Source organism: Chlorocebus sabaeus, chromosome 23 (genome assembly GCF_047675955.1).
Source record: "Chlorocebus sabaeus isolate Y175 chromosome 23, mChlSab1.0.hap1, whole genome shotgun sequence".
NCBI lineage: Eukaryota > Metazoa > Chordata > Mammalia > Primates > Cercopithecidae > Chlorocebus > Chlorocebus sabaeus.
In genome coordinates this window covers 40,289,450-40,307,461 of record NC_132926.1, presented here as the reverse complement: position 1 = coordinate 40,307,461, position 18,012 = coordinate 40,289,450, and positions in this window count along the sequence as shown.

Here is an 18,012-nt window from a genome sequence, read left to right as displayed (position 1 = left end):
GGACAAGGGCACCAAGAGAAGCGGGGAGGGGCCCCATGCAAACTGAGGGTGGGACCCCGATTTGGGGAACCGGGTGGGATGGAGGGTGGATTGGGGAGAAGAGGTAGCAAAACTTGGTAGCTGGCTTTGCTGCCTCCTGAGGAAGGGGCACAGAATCTCCCCTTCCCTGCCACAGGTAGTGGGGGTTCCTCCCTCCCCACCCCCTTAAAATCCTTCTTTACCAGGAACTGCCTGAGCCAGATGAATCTCTTCTCCGGGGTCTACTAGTCTCTAAGAAAGGGACCATGGGATTCTTTTCTTCCCCGAAGAGCTCCCCACTCTCTCCGGCCAGAGTCTCCTTGATCGGGAGACTGGGCAGCCCCCGGGGACCCGGTGGCCGCCGCTGACCCCGTGGCGTGCGGCTCTCAAAGGCCCCATTCATCTCTGGGGGCTGAAGGCGCCATTGTCCCCAGCGGGGAGTGGTGTGGGGAGTAAGTGAAGGGGTCTCGACTCAGAAGGAAGGAATGCGTCTGGAGAAGTTGCCCCGGGGCCCCAGTCTCAAGGCCCCCACCAGATCTCCATCGGGACCCTTTCACGACCCCGAGCCCTTTCCCCAGGAGCTCCCAGCAGCCTTCGCGCTTCTCCGGAGGGTGGGGACTGCCGCGGCGCGGGGGCAGCCTCGCCCCACCTCTCCGGTGGACTCCGGAGAACCATTTCTGGGACCGGGAGCTGTCCAGCACCTCGGGTCCTGACGGACCGCTGATTCGCCTAGGTGCCATCGGACAAGCGGACGCTCAGAGCCAGCCCTGGTGGCTCGGGAGCTTTCCCCCATCCAGGCTAAGACCACTAAACCACGCCTGGCCCGGATGAGCTTGAATGCAGCTCCGGACGTGGGGATCTGTCGGTGCTGAGAAGTGACCTAGGGAGCACCTTGACCCCTGCCCTAGATAGGGCATAATTGAAGGGCCAAGTGCCACCAGACCACTCTCCTGGAACCCTGTCTCAGACTTGGGCAGGAAGAAGAGTCATGAGAGGTCAGGCCTTGCCTCTGCCCGCTTTCCCCATCTTTCTCTATGCCTCTGTTTCTGTTTTCCTCCGGCTCTCCTCCCTCCTCCTCTTTCCCTCCCTGCTGGGTTGGGGGCTGCTGAATTATCATTTCTCAGCTCTGCTAATGTGCTCCCCGCTGCGAGGAGGGATCATAATTCTGGGAGATGATTAAGTTTCAAATTGTTTTTCTTTGTGTTTTTGAAGATGAGGCTTTAATATGGTTCTTCCTCAGCCCGGGAGCCTGCCCCCATTCCTCCTTTCCTAGTACTCTTCTCACTAATAGGCTAGGTTTGGGACCATGTCTTTTGTGGTGCTCGCCAAACTTTTATGTGTATGGGGTGGTAAGGGAGAGGGGCATAGACCTACCCTTTACTCAAAGTGGATTTTTTCTTTCTTTCTTTCTTTCTTTTTTTTGAGACAGAGTCTCACTCGGTAGCCCAGATTGGAGTGCAGTGGCGCCATCTCAGCTCACTGCAACCTCTGCCTCTTGGGTTGAAGTGATTCTCCTGCCTTAGCCTCCTGAGTAGCTAGGATTACAACTGCACACCTCCACGCCCGGCTAATTTTTTGTATTTCACTAGAGACAGGTTTCACCATCTTGGCCAGGCTGGTCTCGAACTCCTGACCTCAAATAATCCACTCGCTTCAGAAGCATCCCAAAGTGCTGGGATTACAGGCATGAGCCACTGTGCCTGGTTGGGAATACATTTAATATAGTGGTGAGAAACACTAGTTTGGACGTTGGGCAAGTCAACATTTAAATCCCGACTCTGCCACTTACTACTCAGGTGACCTTGGATGAGTTACTTGAACTGAGTCTCCGTTTCTTCATCTATTAAATGGGGGTACTATGAATTACCTCATAGAGCGTTGGTGAGGATTTAAAGTGATAAATCATGTAAAGTGGTTAGCAGGGTGTACAGCTTATGGTAAAACTCAGTAAATGTTAGTAGTTATTACTACACACATACCTTACCCTGTGTGATCCTGCCTCCCCCAGGCTCCTTGACTTTGTTCTTCTGTTCAATGTTTATCTAATGCCTACTATTTCACAGGTACTGTACAATAGACAGTAAGCTATCCAGGAGTGAGGAAGTTGACTTTCTTGCCTATTTGTTCCTCAAACACCCTTCATTTACCTCCTTCCTTCCTTCCAACTTAAGTTCACTCTCATTTTACCCTCCCACCGGCTTCTGGCTCTTCCTGCATTGTTCCCACTCCATTTTTCCTTCTTTCACTAATGTCTTATTGCTTCACTTTGATTCTTATCCTCCTAATACACATATATTTTTTTACCTTCTACATTATTCTTCATCCCATTTGGGGCCATCACAGTGAAAAAAAGAGCTGAATTTTCAAACTAGGAAAGAGAATTCTGTCATGCTGTGTATGTGTGTATGTGTGTGTGTGTGTGTCTGTGTGTCTGAGGAACACACACATTAATTCACATTCAACGGTAACCCTATAGCTGACTTCCAAACTCCTACGTTTGAACTGTGTGCTTGTTTGCCTCTCTATCCCCTCTATTTAAGCTCTTGAAATACAAGTCTATTTCTTTGCCTGCCTACTTATCTGCTCTGTCCCTGCCTCTCTCTCTTTGGAATTTGTTGTTTTAAACAGCTTTATTGAGATATAACTGATATACAAAGAACTACATGTATTTAATATGTATGATTTGATGAATTTGGATGTCTTTGTTATATTCTGAATGGGAATGCTTACTGGTTGTTAGTATGAGAAGCTGATTTATGATAATGTATTTTTGTGTTTGCTTAACTGGCCTCCTACCTATCACCATACTGGTAATGGGTTCAGGATACACTACACCAAAATGTGGCAACTTGACATTTGAGAAAACAGCAGAAGCAGGAAGGTCATTCTCACCTGTCCCTCTCCCTTCTTACGGGAAGTGGGCCATAAAACCTCTGACCATCTTCCTCCTTTTCTCCTGAGGTACACCATAAAACCCTAATTCCAGGGTTTCCTAAATCCAAAAAAAAAAAAACTAATTTTTTTTTTTTTTTTTGAGATGGAGTCTCGCTCTGTCACCCAGGCTGGAGTACAGTGGCACGATCTTGGCTCACTGCAACCTCCACCTCCTGGATTCAAGTCATTCTCCTGCCTCAACATCCCAAGTAGCTGGGATTACAGGCACGCATCACCACACCTAGCTAATTTTTTGTATTTTTTTGATAGAGGCAGAGTTTCACCATGTTGGCCAGGCTGGTTTTGAACTCTTGACCTTAGGTGATCCACCTGCCTCAGCCTCCCAAAGTGCTGGGATTATAGATATGTGAGCCACTGCACCTGGCCCAGCTTTCCTCATTTTAATCTTCATTGTTTGGTTACTGCTGGGAGAGTTCCATCCCAGCAGCACTATTTTGGTGTCACAGATTAGTGGGTATGTGACTGGAAGTGTCCTACATTTCTACATTTCATGGGAAATTGGAGAAACCATTTTTCACAAACACCATCCTTTACCACATGTGGCACTGAAGGCCTTTGTTTTCTTTAGGCTATCTTTGGGAGTGGTTCTGGATCTTGTGAGGACTGAATCTTTTTGTATCCTCTTTTGAGGACATCTCTTTCATCCATGGTTAAGTCATAAAATACTTACTGGTTTTGGGCCAGGCACGGTGGCTCACACCTGTAATCTCAGCACTTTGGGGGGCCAAGACAGGTGGATCACTTGCGGTCAGGAGATCGAGACCATCCTGGCCAACATGGTGAAAGCTCATCTCTACTAAAAATACAAAAATTAGCCAGGCATGGAGGCGCATGTCTGTCGTACCAGCTACTTAGGAGGCAGCAGCACGAGAATTGCTTGAACCCAGGAGGCAGAGTTTGCAGTGAGCCAAGATGGTGCCACTGCACTCCAGCCTGGGCAACACAGCAAGACTCTGTCTCAGAAAAAAAAAAAAAAAAAGAAAGAAAGAAAAAAGAAAGACTTATTGGTTTTGGTTCTGAGTCACTTGATTGCTAGCTTTGATTAAAATAAGAAAAAGGATATTTGAAAGCTTTTAATTTGTTTTTTGAAGAGCTCTATGATAGGAAATTGGTTTCATTGAAAGTTGATAGGCTGAGGCCGGGCACGGAGGCTCAAGCCTGTAATCCCAGCACTTTGGGAGGCCGAGACGGGCGGATCACGAGGTCAGGAGATCGAGACCATCCTGGCTAACACGGTGAAACCCCGTCTCTACTAAAAAATACAAAAAAACTAGCCGGGCGAGGTGGCGGGCGCCTGTAGTTCCAGCTACTCAGGAGGCTGAGGCAGGAGAATGGCGTGAACCCAGGAGGCGGAGCTTGCAGTGAGCTAAGATCCGGCCACTGCACTCTAGCCTGGGCGACAGAGCAAGACTCCGTCTCAAAAAAAAAAAAAAAAAAAAAAAAAGAAAGTTGATAGGCTGGCGTGGTGGCTCAGGCCTGTAATCCCAGTACTTTGGGAGGCTGATGCGGGCAGATAACGAGGTCAGGAGATCGAGACCATCCTGGCTAACATGGTGAAACCCCGTGTCTACAAAAAATACAAAAAAAAATTAGCCAAGCATGGTGGTGGCGGGCCCCTGTAGTCCCAGCTACTCTGGAGGCTGAGGCAGGAGAATGACATGAACCTGGGAGGCAGAGCTTGCAGTGAGCTGAGATTGCGCCACTGCACTCCAGCCTGGGCAACAGAGTGAGACTGTCTCACAAAAAAAAAAAAAAAAAGAAAGTTGATATTCAGAATATATATATATATTCTTTTTTTTGAGAAAAGTTCTTGCTCTGCCGCTCAGGTTGCAGTGCAGTGGTGTGATCTTGGCTCACTGCAACCTCCACTTCCCGGGTTCAAGTGATTCTCATACCTCAGCCTTCTGAGTAGCTAGGACTACAGGTGTGCACCACCACAACTTGCTAATTTTTGTATTTTTAGTAGAGACGGGGTTTCACCATGTTGGCCGGGCTGGTCTTGAACTCCTGACCTCAAGTGATTCGCCCGCTTTGGTCTCCCAAAATGCTGGGATTACAGGTGTGAGCCACCATGCCCGACCCAGAATATATATATATATATATATATATATATATATATATATATATATATATATATATATATATATATGTTTTGTTGTTGTTGTTTGTGATGGAGTCTCACTCTGTCGCCCAGGCTGAAGTGCAGTGGGGCAATCTCGGCTCACTACAAGCTCCACCTTCCGGGTTCATGCCATTCTCCTGCCTCGGCCTCCCAAGTAGCTGGGACTACAAGTGCCCACCACCACGCCCGGCTAATTTTTTTTTTTGTATTTTTAGTAGAGATGGGGTTTGTGTTAGCCAGGATAGTCTCTATCTCCTGACCTCGTGATCCGCCTGCCTCAGCCTCCCAAAGTGTTGGAATTACAGGCATGAGCCACTGCGCCTGGCTCAGAATATATATATTCTGAACAGGCATTTCTGTTCTATTGAACTGTGCTTTTCTCATGGGAACATCTCAGTTAACTGACCCTTCACCCCCTTCCCAAACTCCTTCTGACTATATTTTCTGCCAACTCTCTCTGTCTCCCACTTTCTTGAGCTTCATTGCCTCTTTGGGAAGTTGAAATCCCCTCAGACGAGCTCCTCTAAGACCTCTTCTTTCCATTTACTTCTGCTTTTCCTTCCTCCTTTTACTTTGGTCTTCCTTTCAGTTCCCTTGAATTCTTGATATGACACCTTTCTCCCTTCCCTCTCCAGAACCTCGATTACTTGAACTTTGGGTCTCTGGCTCTCAAGGGACTCAAAGACTCCTGAAAGTAACCACTTGAGGCTAAAAGAGAGAAAGAAAAATACTATTTGGAAACAAAAATGGATGTTTGTCTACTTAGATGGGCTTGGGAGGCCGATAGCCACTAGATGTCTCCTCAGTCACTCACCTAAAATTAGTCCACAGCCTCCATAAGATTGACCTCTGATAATAGACAAATATGCCTCCAAAACTTGCATTCTTCTTCTGTGCCACTGAGTTGCAAATTTTCTACCCTGTCTTCTTTAGAACCTAATAGTTACCTTTTGGAAATACAAACTTCAGGGAGGGAATTGTCATCAGAAAAAAAAAAGCTCTTGGAAACCAGTTGAGTAAAAAATCTTAAAAGTCTTTTCCACAAATATTAGTAAAAAAGTTTAGGCTGAGTGCGGTGGCTCAAGCCTGTAATCCCAGCACTTTGGGAGGCCGAGACGGGCGGATCACGAGGTCAGGAGATCGAGACCATCCTGGCTAACATGGTGAAACCCTGTCTCTACTAAAAAATACAAAAAAACTAGCCAGGCGAGGTGGCGGGCGCCTGTAGTCGCAGCTACTCAGGAGGCTGAGGCAGGAGAATGGCGTAAACCCGGGAGACGGAGCTTGCAGTGAGCCGAGATCTGGCCACTGCACTCCAGCCTGGGCGACAGAGCGAGACGCTGTCTCAAAAAAAACAAAAACAAAAAAAACAAAAAAAACTTTAGACAACTAAGAAGGTAATCTTAACTTGTTATACCTGCCAAAAATGCAATTTAGATCTAGCCATTTATTTTATAAATTAGTGTGTTTTGAATTGTTGTACCTGGCACATGGCTAACATGTTGAAAGCTGTAAGATCTTTGCTGTCTGTCTGTTATGTTTACATATGTATGTGTATTTGTATGTTACGCATAGCTGGTATTTTTCCTACCTCTGGATAGTATTATCAAATTTATTTATAAAATTCCTTAAAGGAATTCTATTCAAATTGGTTTGGAAATAAATAAGTGCTTATATGAAGTATTCCTAAAACTCTCAGAAATGTAGAGTCTAAGTCAAGTGTAGTGGCATGATCCTGCAGTCTCAGCTACTTCAGAAGCTGAGGCAGGAGAATCTCTTGGAGAATTCCTTGAGTTCAATAGTTCAAGACTAGCCTGGGCAACAAAGTGACCTCATCCCTCTCTCTCTCTCTGTGGAAAAAAAAAGAAAGAAACAGAAACTAACCCCAAGCTTTTTTGAGTTTACGTGACTTGGGTAAATTTTCTTCCTTCCCTTCCTTCCTTCCTTCCTTCCTTCCTTCCTTCCTTCCTTCCTTCCTTCCTTCCTTCCTTCCTTCCTTCTTTCCTTCCTTTCCCTCCTTACTTTCCCTTTTTTCTTTCTTTCTTTCTTTCTCTCTTTCTCTTTCTTCCTTCCTTCCTTCCTCTCTCTCTCTTCTTTCTTTCTTTCTCTTTCTCTCTCTCTCCCTTTCTTTCTTTCTCCCCTTCCCTTCCCTCCCCTCCCCTCCCCTCCCCTCCCTTCCCCTCCCTTCCCTTCCCTTCCCTTTTTTTTCTTGACAGAGTTTCACTCTTACTGCCCGAGCTGGAGTGCAATGGTACTATCTCAGCTCACTGCAACCTCTGCCTCCCAGGTTCAAGCGATTCTTCTGCCTCAGCCTCCCAAGTAGCTGGAATTACAGGTGCCTGCCACCAAGCCCAGCTAATTTTTTGTGTTTTTAGTAGAGACAGGGTTTCACTATATTGGCCAGGCTGGTCTTGAACTCCTGACCTCGTGATCCACCTGTCTCAGCCTCCCAAAGTGCTGGGATTACAGGCGTGAGCCACCACGCCCGGCCGACTTGGGTAAATTTTCAAGAAATAAGATTCGTTTTTAAATTGTTGGTAAAAGACAATCAGAAATGTCGACTGGGCAGGGTGGCTCACGCCTGTAATCCCAGCACTTTGGGAGGCTGAGGCGGGTGGATCACGACAGTCAGCAGATCGAGACCATCCCGGCTAACACGGTGAAACCCCGTCTCTACTAAAAATACAAAAAATTATCCGGGTGTGGTGGCGGGCGCCTGTAGTCCCAGCTACTCTGGAGGCTGAGGCAGGAGAATGGTGTGAACCTGGGAGGTGGAGCTTGTAGCGAGCCGAGAATTGCGCCACTGCATTCCAGCAGCCTGGGCTACAGAGCGAGACTCTGTCTCAAAAAAAAAAAAAAGAAAATCAGAAATGTCTTCAGAACTGTTAGCATTAAATATAATGCAGACATACATTTTTTTCCACTTGGGTTTACTAGTCAAACAAGCTTATGTTGTCTCCACTTATATATTTAACTTTTAGTTTCTTTGCTTCTGTGGTATTTTTGATACTTGCCTAATTTGTCAACAAGAAAAATAACTTAAGATGGTGGCTAGCTTTGTTTAATGTCTCATGAAATTTTCATGAGCAATTTAATTCAAGCATAATTGTTAAGAACAAGTGAATTAAATGAGATATAAGTGGGATAAAAGCTTATAAATAATCTTTTCCAACAACAATTATGTTTTATAAAACATTTCCAGTTAAAAATAGTTCCAAAATTTTTTTGGCAACTTCAAAGCTTAAAGTTATACTAAATTAAATTGAGTAACAAACATTTATCAAACGGGTCATTTCTATGTAAGATATAATGCTGAAACATTAATCACTGAACATGAGTTTATCTACTTTTGCTTCTTATTTCAAAAGAACTAAATATATTTGGGTCTCAGTAAAAATGTCCTGTGCCACATTAAAAAATTGTATTATGGAGATTCATATATTTCTAGAAATTATGAAATGGTGTTAATCTACACAATGTTGGTATGTGACAGTTCACAATTGCTTACTTCTTAGTTTTCACTAGAAATTGAGGATACTAAAATTTAAAATTCAAATTAATATATGGAATTAAAACTATTAGAAATTAAAAGCATAACAACTCTATGCAAATAATGCAAGGAAAATAAGATACATTTTTGGTAAGGAAAATTATAAGGCATGAGAATGTGTTTTTCTGTTAGGGGAAAAACGAGTAATTAATTCTGTCCTAAAGTAGAATAACTGATCTTCCCAGAATGAGAAAGAGAAAAATGTAAGGAAAGAAATGTCGATGGATATTTACATATATATATCTTATATATGTATATATATATTTTTGAGATGGAGTCTCACTCTGTCATCCAGGCTGGAGTGCAGTGGCATGATCTCAGTTCACTGCAACCTCCACCTCCCAGGTACAAGCGATTCTCCTCCCTCAGCCTCCCGAGTAGCTGGGACTACAGGTGTGTGCCACCACACCCGGCTCATTTTGTGTTTTTTTAGTACAGATGGGGTTTCACCATGTTGGCCAGGTTGGTCTCAAACTCCTGACCTTATGATCTACCCACCTCAGCCTCCCAAAGTGCTGGGATTACAGGCATGAGCCACCACGGCTGGCTTGATGGATATTTTTAAAAGATTGTAATGGGTTTGAGAAAGGAAATCTTAGGAAAGGAGTCTTATCTGGTGTGATCAAAGCTATCCGAGGCTGGATAGATGTATTCAGAAGAAATTTTTAAAATTAGCCTTAGCATTAATAGTACACTGATGCAAAACCAGAATTTGGTCTCCTCTGTTAAAGACAAAGTTTTTTGATGCGGGGTATATTGGTTTGCTTTTGATAAGAGATTATGAAAAGTTTTTTTCTCTACCTTTTAAGTAATTGGTATGTAAAACAAAGGTTTTGTGAGCTATCAAAATAATTTTTGGTGCTTCACATGGGCTCTACTAGGTCTTTGATTACTTAAGAAAATGGAGTTCTCTCTATTAAAAGAACTAAGGATTTGTTTTTAAAACTATGTAACCTTCTGTACTTGCCTTTAAAATATTTTATTGCCACTTTCATTAAATAGATAACAAATAACCTGATTTATTTATTTATTTATTTATTTATTTATTTATTTTTTATTTATTTTTTTTTGAGACGGAGTCTCTCTCTGTCGCCCAGGCTGAAGTGCGGTGGCCGTATCTCTGCTCACTGCAAGCTCCGCCTCCCGGGTTTACGCCATTCTCCTGCCTCAGCCTCCCGAGTAGCTGGGACTATAGGCGCTCGCCACCTCGCCCGGCTAGTTTTTTGTATTGTTTTAGTAGAGACGGGGTTTCACCGTGTTAGCCAGGATGGTCTCGATCTACTGACCTCGTGATCCGCCCGTCTCGGCCTCCCAAAGTGCTGGGATTACAGGCTTGAACCACCGCGCCCGGCCCAAATAACCTGATTTAATCAATAGTTTTACACCTTTTGATATTGTTGGCAAACTTTCCCAAATCAAATTCTAAATTAAATCTTTTTGACCTCAATCTAAATTTGGGAGCTTCTAGAGGGCCTCTGGAATATCTCAAAATAATTTATTTTCTCTCCTTATAAAAAGAGAGATATTACACTAATTTGGTTTATTTGTGTTTTGTTTGTTTGTTTGTTTTTGTTTTGTTTTGTTTTTTGAGACGGAGTCTCGCTGTGTCACCCAGGCTAGAGAGCAGTGGCACAATCTTGGGTCATTGCAAGCTGTGCTTCCCAGGTTCACACCATTCTTCTGCCTCAGCCTCCCTAATAGCTGGGACTAGAAGCGCCCGCCACCTCGTCCAGCTAATTTTTTGTATTTTTAGTAGAGATGGGGTTTCACCTTGCTTGCCAGGAAGGTCTCCATCTCCTGACCTCGTGATCCCCCTGCCTCGGCCTCCCAAAGTGCTAGAATTACAGATGTGAGCCATAATTTGGCTTATTTGACATGTTAAATTTGCATGGGAAACACTGTCAACTAAGAAATGATGTTTAACGTTCTTTGAATTTTATCTGTATGGGTATATTATTAATGTGTGTTCCAGAAACTGTATAAAATTCTTAAACATTTAATATGTTCTCATATAATGTTTTCAGTCATAATTTTAGTTATGTTAAAATGTTTTATCCCACAGGAATAATCAAATTTCTTCATCAGGCCAGGCGCGGTGGCTAACGCCTGTAATCCCAGCACTTTGGGAGGCTGAGGCTGGCAGATCACGAGGTCAGGAGATGGAGACCATCCTGGCTAACACGGTGAAACCCTGTCTCTATTAAAAATACAAAAAATTAGCTGGGTGTGGTGGCGGGCGCCTATAGTCCCAGCTACTCGGGAGGCTGAGGCAGGAGAATGGCGTGAACCCGGGAGGCAGAGCTTGCAGTGAGCAGAGATCGTGCCACTGCACTCCAGCCTGGGTGACAGAGCGAGACTCTGTCTCAAAAAAAAAAAAAAAAAAAAAAAATTTCTTCATCAAGTTTGTTATTATTATAATGAACTCTCATATTTTTAACCATGGCCAGTTTTTTTTGTTGTTGTTGTTCACAAACAGTTGTTTTACTTTTATTCTTGTCTGAAAGTATTTGCAATCAACTATTGTCCAAAATTGCTTCTTCTTCAAGGACATTCATGAAAAAGATCTTGACAAGTACTCTGGAATAGAATGCAGGTTCAAGTTTCTGATAACTTAAAAATCATACCATTGCACTGGGTAAGAATTTCCAAAACTCTAATGAAGAAACTGATAAATTCATGAAACTGCTAAGCAAGATCAAAGACAACAAGATTTGATTACACAGGACTGTATAAACTAATGAGGATGATTTGGGGGATGACTTTTTGTCTGAAACATTGCTGGTTCTTTAATGTTTTGTTTTCCATATTTAAGAAAACTTTTTTTTTTTTTTTTTCACTTTTAAGCTATCTATAGCTTACAGCCACTTGGTAAAGTATACTTTCATAAACAGAATTAAAATCATTACTTTTTCTCCTTACCTGATTCCTCCAGAATTCGGAAACTATTAGTATCCTTTCCTGATTCCTCCAGAATTCAGAAACTATTAGTGAATATCCTTATTTTTATGGCAATATAGTTATTTGCATAAGTTTAAAAAGAATCTGTTCCCCTTGTAGCAGAACACATTGGAAATATTGGCTATGTTACCAAGGCTTTGACTGGAATGCCTATTTTCGGATATAACCCAAATACTTTAAGGAACTAAGGCTGACTTTATTGATCTAGTAAAGCCTCTTAGAAAAACCTGGCTTGGTAGTCTGCATACATGGTTCCCTTACATAGTTCCCCTATATGGATGCCTTACAGGTAAGTAAGTAATGCCACTTTTTGAGAGGCCCTGGAAACTCGGGGTATTTTGGGGTCTTCAAGAAGACAGGAATTCGGTCAGGCGCACACACCTGAAATCCTGGCACTTTGGGAGGCTGAGGCGGGCAGATCGCCTGAGGTCAGGAGTTTGAGACCAGCCTGGCAAACATGGTGAAACCCCATCTCTACTAAAAATACAAAAATTAGCCAGGCGTGGTGGCAGTCGCCTGTAATCCCAGCTACTAGGGAGGCTGAGGAAGGATAATTGCTTAAACCTGGGAGGCGGAGGTTGCAGTGAGCCGAGATTGTGCCATCATGCCATTGTGCCATTGCACTTCAGCCTGGACAACAAAAGCGAGACTCCTTCTCAAAAAAAAAAAAAAAAAAAAAAAGAGAGAGAGAGAGAGAGGAATTCACCCAAATCTGTAGGTATTATAGGTAAAGTATGATGATAAGTCCTTGGTTTGGCTTCCTAGACTTGAGTGGGGTTTTAAAAGTCCAATTTGAGATTCCTTATGAAAAATTCCAGCAAAGCAAACTTAAATGAGCCTATATGGCAATCAGTGTTTTGCTGCACTTATGCAAATAATAAGGTTAAGTTTAATGAGATTGGGCCTATTTTGCAAACAAGTTCATCTTATTTTGATCATCTTTGGTAGAAACAGAGGTGACTGTAGGTTTAAAAATTACATTTCAGAAGAAAACTAAAGTGTATCTGTTACTGAATTCTAGTCCTGTTCACGTTTTTGAGGTTTTGTTTTGTGTTGTTGTTGTTTTAAGAGGGAGTCTTGCTCTGTCGCCCAGACTGGAGTGCAGTGGGGCAATCTCGGCTCACTGCAACCTCCGCCTCATGGGTTCAGGCAATTCTCCTGCCTCAGGCTCCTGAATAGCTGGGACTACAGGCACCCTCCACCATGCCCAGCTGTTTTTTGTATTTTTAGTAGAGATGGGGTTTCACGATGTTGGCCAGGCTGGTCTCGATCTCCTGACCTCAGGTGATCCACCCACCTTGGCCTCCCAAAGTGCTGAGATTACAGGTATGAGCCACCGCGCCCAGACGTTGTTTTTTGAGACAGTCTCGCTCTGTTGCCCGGGCTGGAGTGCAGTGGTGCAATCTCGGCTCACTGCAAGCTCCACCTCCTGGGTTCAGGCCATTCTTCTGCCTCAGCCTCCCGAGTAGCTGGGACTACAGGCGCCTGCCACCATGACTGGCTAATTTTTTGTATTTTTTAGTAGAGACAGGGTTTCACCGTGTTAACCAGGATGGTCTCCGTCTCCCGACCTCATGATCCAGCCACCTCGGCTTCCCAAAGTGCTGGGATTACAGGCGTGAGCCACCGTGCCTGGCCCTGAGGTTCTGTTATCTACCTATAATCTGGACTGAATCTTAAATTCTTCTAGTTTCCTCCAATATCTGGTTATCACTCTCCAAACAATTTCCAATTTTTCTCCCACCTTGTGACTGAGAATCACTAAAAATTAAAACTGCCCTTTTCCCAAAGCCCTACAAGCTAAAGTTGGACAACTTCATATAGACTTTAGAGAAATCACAACAGCCATATATGAATAATTTTTGTACCTGTTGCTGTATGGGCTACTCAGAAAGTTCATCAGAACACCTCATGCCAACTGCAAACCAGGAAAATCTATCAACTTGTCACTGCCTGTCCTCATTCCAACATCTCAAGATGCTTTGAGCTCAAATCTAGAAATTTTTTTGACTGGCTGTCTTCCAGACTCAAAAACCGAGTTTATGAATTGCTCTAATTGTTAATGTTTGTTTTTCTATTGCTTGTCTAGAAATGCCTCTTATGAAATGCCTGATTGATTACACTACATAGAGGTCTAACTTTGGTAGAAGCCCACCTGCAATACCACCTAACAACTGGAATAAGAGACAACTATTAACTATTTGACTGGACTGAGTTATTCCTGGAACTGAGAGATGGTTCAATGGGTTATGCAATAATCTTTCAACTCAATTTTGGGGTTGTGAAACTTCTTGGGAAAGTTTCAGACAGGAGAATGATGGGGTTCAGGACACAGTACTCCAAAATATGGCAACTTGGCATCTGAAAAAACAGCAGAGGCAGGAGAGCCACTCTCACCTTTCCCTCTCCCTTCTTTCCTGAAGCAGGCCATAAAACCTGGGAAGTTTGGCCGGGCACAGTGGCTCATGCCTGTAATCCCAGCACTTTGGGAGGCTGAGGCTGGTGGATCACCTGAGGTCAGTTCAAGACCAGCTTGGCCAACATGGTTAAACCCCGTCTCTACTAAAAATACGCACACACACACACAAATTAGCTGGGCGTGGTGGCAGGCACCTGTAATCCCAGCTACTTGGGAGGCTCAGGCAGGAGAATTACTTGAACCCAGGAGGCAGAGGTTGCAGTGAGCTGAGATCACGCCACTGCACTCCAGCCTGGGTGACAGAGTGCAACTCCATCTCAAAAAAAATAAAGGAAAAAAATTTGGGAAGGTCACTCTCTGACCTTCTTCCTACTTTCTTTCCTGAGGTAGGTCATGAAATCCTCATTCCAGAGATACCCTCCCTATACTGAAGAAAAGGGACTTCCTTGTTCTTGAAGACAGAAGAATCTGAACAGGACTTGCTAAGTCCCCCACCCCCAGTTTATTACCATTAGATCACACCCCTTTTGTCCTATCATGCTTCTGCATGAGTGACCACTTCTACTCTTCCTCAAACCCAAGCCTAAATAAATACACAAGTTTTCCTGTTTTGGGGGAGTCTTCATTTCCTTATGAAGGCTCCTGTGTCATGTAAATCTTATATTAAATACATTTGCATGCTTTTATCTTCTTAATCTGTTTTACATTTTTGGAATCTTGGCAATGAACCTAGAAGTGGATGAGAAAAGAAATCTTTTCTCTCCAACACAACACTGACTTTTTTTTCTTCGTTTCTCCAAGGAGTCATTTCACAACTATTTGACGGCCTGGTTCAGTGCAGGAAAACAGAAACTACTCTAGGTATTTTGAACTGAGGAGAACTTAATGTAGAGAATTAGTACTTACACAGTCATTGAAAGGAGTTGTGGAATGGACTTCCCAAAACTGCAACAGGAGGGCGAATGTTTGCCATGATTAGTAAGATGGGGAATCGAAAGGCCACCACTGTAACTGTTGAGTTAAAGAACACATTGTCGGAGATCTGCCATCCAGGAATTAGAAAGCAGAGATCAGGAAGCTGAATGGCTGTTGCAGGAGAACCCCATGTCTCCAGGATCCTGCTTGCCAACAGAAAGTCCAAAATAGCAGAAAGAAGGCATCTTCCTCCTTTCTGTCTTCCAGTCATACAAGTGTGCCTAATTGTAAGGGAGTCATGGAAATGTTTTCCAGCTCCCCAGTCCCTGTAACACACTAGAAGAAAATAAGAATAGAGGATGCGTGCCAATTGACTATATTCAATACAAACCTGCCCTTTAGGAGTCCACAGACTGGAGAGAGAACACCACAATAAATGCAGGCTGAAAGAATGAGCCAGGAAGTTATCAGACCAAGTTTAAGTGGCATGAGTCTGGGACCGTTTTTTTTCTTTTTTTTTTTTTTGAGATAGAGTTTTGCTCCTGTTGCCCAGGCTGGAGTGCAATGGCACGATCTCGGCTCACTGCAACCTCTGCCTCCTGGGTTCAAGCAATTCTCCTGCCTCAGCCTCTTGAGTAGCTGGGATTACAGGCATGCGCCACCACGCTGGCTAATTTTATATTTTTAGTAGAAATGGGGTTTCTCTAGGGGCCGGGCGCAGTGGCTCAAGCCTGTAATCCCAGCACTTTGGGAGGCCAAGATGGGCGGATCACGAGGTCAGGAGATCGAGACCATCTTGGCTAACACGGTGAAACCCCGTCTACTAAAAAATACAAAAAACTAGCCAGGCGAGGTTGTGGGCGCCTGTAGTCCCAGCTACTGGGGAGGCTGAGGCAGGAGAATGGCGTAAACCCGGGAGGTGGAGCTTGCAGTGAGCTGAGGAGGCGGAGCTTGCAGTGAGCTGAGATCCGGCCACTGCACTCCAGCCTGGGCGACAGAGCAAGAATCCGTCTCAAAAAAAAAAAAAAAAAAAAAAGTGGGGTTTCTCCATGTTGGTCAGCCTGGTCTCGAACTTCCAACCTCAGGTGATCTGCTGGCCTTGGTCTCCCAAAGTGCTGGGATTACAGGTTGGAGCCACCACTCCCACCCCATAGTAGTCTTAAAATGATTCCAGACCTAATTTGAAGCCATGGAAGTCAGACTCAGGATCATTAAAGGGACAAAGCTGAAGTCAGTACACAGGGAAGAGAGGGGAACAGAAGACACCAGGACCCGATGTCAAAAGCTTGAAGTTCTCACTTCCTGCAAGTGGCTGTACACAAGGCCACGAGTGCAGCCCCAAGTAAATAGGGCCCACCTTCAGTGGCAGCTTCTCTCTCACACTGGCTGGTTATGGTTTATGTGGCCCTTTGTGGCTTACTTGTCAGCTGCCTCAAGACCATCGTCATTCAGAAATGAGCCCACAGGATCACCACTGGGAGAAGAGAAATACAGAGGGAAAAGATTCAAAGTGGTCCCATCTTCCAAGCAGGAGGGCCAGGGACCCAGGAGTATTTTGCTGTAGAAGGCCAAGGATCAGGTGCCTTCCAGCTGCCTGTATTTGCTTCCTCCTGTAAATCCAGATGTTTTGGCCCCTCTTTTCTGTGACTCCAGGAATCAGGAGCCGTGTCCTGGTGGTTCTAAGACAAGGAAATAGTGGTAGCTTCTAAGATGGCAAATAAATCCCAAGTCCATTAAAGGGCACCAGTTGGCTGGGCGCGGTGGCTCACGCCTGTAATCCCAGCACTTTAGGAGGCCGAGGCGGGCAGATCATGAGGTCAGGAGATCGAGACCATCCTGGCTAACACGGTGAAACCCCGTCTCTACTAAAAATACAAAAAATGAGCTGGGCGTGGTGGCGGGTGCCTGTAGTCCAGGTACTCAGGAGGCTGAGGCAGGAGAATGGCGTGAACCCAGGAGGCGGAGCTTGCAGTGAGCCTAGATTGTGCCAGTGCACTTTAGCCTGAGCAACAGAGCGAGACTCCGTCTCAAAAAAAATTAAATAAATAAATAAATAAATAAAGGGCACCACTTTATATCTGTTGAGTGAGTATTAAGTGGTCTGGCATCTCGGGGCTTAAATAGAAGGCAACCTATCCTGCTGGTTAAAAGCTTGGCCTCAGAGTCCTGTCCTGGTTCAGTTGCTTCCTAGTTGTGTGATGTTGGGCAAATTATTTATTCTCAAAATGGAAATAGTAGTACATTTTTCTCTCAAGATGGTTGTGAGGATTAATTAATTATGTGTAACTATATATAAAGTGCTTAGCCCAGTGCCTGGCATATAGTAAGCATTCTATAAATGGTAACTGATAGTATTTTTGTTATTGTTATCAATACCATGTGTTCTCGGCAACAAACATCTCCCATCTTAATTACCAGAAAACATCTGGAATAGAAGGTTCCTCACACAAAGCTTGGTCTAGAACTATGAGCTCTTAGTCACATTCTGGAAAAGTGCAGAGCCAGGCCAGGCCAGGATGCCCCTTGAGCCTGTTTCCTCCAGCTGAGGAGTTTCTGTCTGCTTCAGTCCTAGTGCTGTCCCTGTGTAGTTCTACTGGGCATCTTTTTTTGGGGGGCATCTTTTTTTTTTGAGACAGAGTCTCATTGTGTCACCCAGACTGGAGTGCAGTGGTGTGATGTTGGCTCACTTCAACCTCCACCTCCTGGGTTCAACCGATTCTTGTGCCTCAGCCTCCCAAGTAGCTGGGACTACAGGTGCATGCCACCAATCCTGGCTAATTTTTGTATTTTTAGTAGAGGCGGTTTCACCATGTTGACCAGGCTGGTCTTGAACTCCTGACCTCAAGTGATCCGCCCGCCTCGGCCTCCCAAAGTGCTGAGATTACAGGCGTGAGCCACCGCACCTGGCCTCTGCTGGGCATCTTAACATGTCCCAGGAGAGTTACATGGTGTCACCCTGGCAGGTGAGAAAGGGAGATACTGGTGATATTCAGAGGCCCAAGATCAGAAGGATTTGGAACCATCTGTTCTGACATTTTCTGTCTGTTTTCCTTCTTCTCTAAGGTCCTTTCCCAA